Source organism: Fukomys damarensis, unplaced genomic scaffold, assembly GCF_012274545.1.
Source record: "Fukomys damarensis isolate Sample0158 unplaced genomic scaffold, DMR_v1.0_HiC HiC_scaffold_4, whole genome shotgun sequence".
Lineage (NCBI taxonomy): Eukaryota > Metazoa > Chordata > Mammalia > Rodentia > Bathyergidae > Fukomys > Fukomys damarensis.
Window position 1 is genome coordinate 24438411 of NW_022900916.1, and position 2634 is coordinate 24441044.

The window sequence follows — 2634 nt, forward strand, 5'->3', positions numbered from 1 at the left end:
TCTTCAGGTGCTTGGCTCAGCTGACGTCATTTTAGGACCAAACATGCTCACATCGGCTTGTAGATAGAGCATGAGTCGTACGTAAGCAGTTAAAGGAATTCCTGGGGATGTGTTTGATTTGTACTTCCTGTTTAAGGTCCAGTAGAAAATTAGAGATGAATGGGAGTGTTCAGGAGCAACGACTTAAAAAGTCAATCTGTCAAATAAAGAGGGAATTTTGCCCATTTACTCAGCAATGAGGTTATAGGAACGATATTCTGAAAACTTAGAATCCCTCCCTCTCACCACCACTGTTAGTCATTGCTAGCTCCTCACCAGCTACAATTAGAAGAATCTCCCCTGCATACAGTCTAGGGAGCAAGAGTCATATATATGGATTCCATTTAAGTAGGCTTCTACATTTAAAAGTGTTTGAAAAATCCTGCAAGATGGAACTCTTTTTTTTTTTGGAAGTTCACGGAATTCATTTATATCTCTAGGTTTTAGAAAATCCTGCAGAGAAGAACCCCAGCTTTTTGCAAGTCTACTTGCTTGAAAAATATCGGGAGTTCTTCTGGTACTATTAATAAAATGGCATCCTTCAGGGGAAAAGAGCTGGAGGCTCTTGAGTCAGGGCCCTCTTTACCATCTGCACTGACCAGCTTCCTGTGGTTTCTTTTATTCCCCCATTACTAGTTTCTCTTAGATTTAAAAAAAAAAAATTAAAAGCAGTTAAAGGGTAAACAGGAATCGGGAGAGGTAAACTTTATCATTGTCAAGACAAGTATCCAATACACTACTCACGCCATTTCTCACCTTCTTCCACCCAATATCCAGATCTAGAATGATTTGAAAGTGAGGAAAGGCACAGAGTGCGAGGTCATCCAGGAAGCCATTACGTGGGAGAGCGCTCAGGACATGAGTGAACCATGTCAGTGTGTCGCTGTAGTGTGTTCCCCCAAGAACTGGGAGGACTGGCTGTTTCTGTTTTGTTTTGTTTTTTCTTGGTACCAGAGATCCAACTCAGGACCTTGGGTTTGCCAGGCAGGTATGGTGCCACTGAGCTAAATCCCCAGCTCTTTCGTTTTGTTTTGTTTTTTTGCGACAGGTCTCACTACGTAGTTGAGACTGACCTGGAACTCACTGTGTAGCCCAGGCTGGTCTTGAACTCGCAGCGATCCTCCTGCAGCCTCCCGAGTGCTGGGATTATAGGTGTGCGCCACCACGCCCGGCAATCCCCAGCTCTTAAACTGGCTCTTTTGCCTTTTATCAAGAATGAGAACCAACTGGATATCTTATACTGAGCAGAAAGGTCTAAATGAACACCGCTCATTCTGACAACTGGGAGAAAAGTGTCATATAAGAAGGAAGCAATCACCAGCGTTCTGTTCTGCCATGTTTAATACATTTTTATTCTATATAAGTATGAGGGGCACAGACAACATGTTTGTTTTTCCTCCAATCACAATAGTAGGAAATATGTGAAAATGTCCTTGGGTGTTATTTGAGAGACATTGAGTGGGTCTTCCTGTCCCCAGTATGATTTTTAATATAAGTGGCTGATACCTGAAATTCCATCATTAGCAATCTAGTCCTTTGAGCTCAGTCAGTGGTTTCATCTGAGGATTATTCACCTGTCTCTCTTCCTTGTTATAACAAATCACTAAGTGAAATAAATCAGACATACATGTGTAGATATCACATTGTTGCTGGTGTGAGAAACTGAATGTGTAAATAAGGGCCAAAATGTATAGTAGATATTATGAAATAGGAAAAAAAATTGTTCAAAAGGAAAAGGGAACTAGGGAAATGGGATGGGGAAGGGAAGACAGGGAAAAGAAAAATGAGATAAGAAGGAAATAAAGCCTTTTTAAATAAAGAGGGCAAGGGAGGGGAGGGGAATGGGAAAAAAGAAATCAAGGTATATCATGTAAAGGAACAAATTCCCTATGATGAAAGTGATCATTATGTATACCTAACTTGCACCCCAAAAAAACTTAATAAAAAAAAAGAACAGATTGCTAAGCCTCACCCCTAGAGTTTCTGATTCAATAGCAATCTGCAAACTACATTTCTAACAAGTGTCCAGAAGATGCTGCTGTTTTACGGAACCTCATTTTGAGAACCATGAGTTAGAAGGCCGTTATGAGACAGCACGTGTACAGAGCTATGCGTAGAATGGGTGGCATATGAAAGCCTGCCATACTCACTGGTTTGCAAACTCAGCTGCTCATCAGGATTACCTGGGAAGCTTGTAAAATTCCCACTGCTCAGTCTGAACCCTGGACCAATTAGAGCCGTATCCCTGGGGACATATTCCCACTTTCTGAGGCTCCTCAAGTGGTGCCAGTGTGCAGCTGTGGTTTGGATGCACTGCTGTCAATGGAAGGTTGTAGAGAAAGACACTCACGTTTCATTCATTGGACAGTAATTTCCAATAGTTGCTGAAGCACCCGGTCTGGAGACTAGGAATTCTCCGACCCTGTGGGGATGACTCCGCAGTCCTCTGGGCTTCCTCTTACAAGAGGAAGCCAGCTCCAGACATGAACCTGAATCCAAGGCCTAGATACCCTTGTTTCTACCTCATCATCTTCTCCATTCAACATCTCTGAATGGTCTGAACTTGTCACCTGAGCTTGTCACCTATCCCTCAAT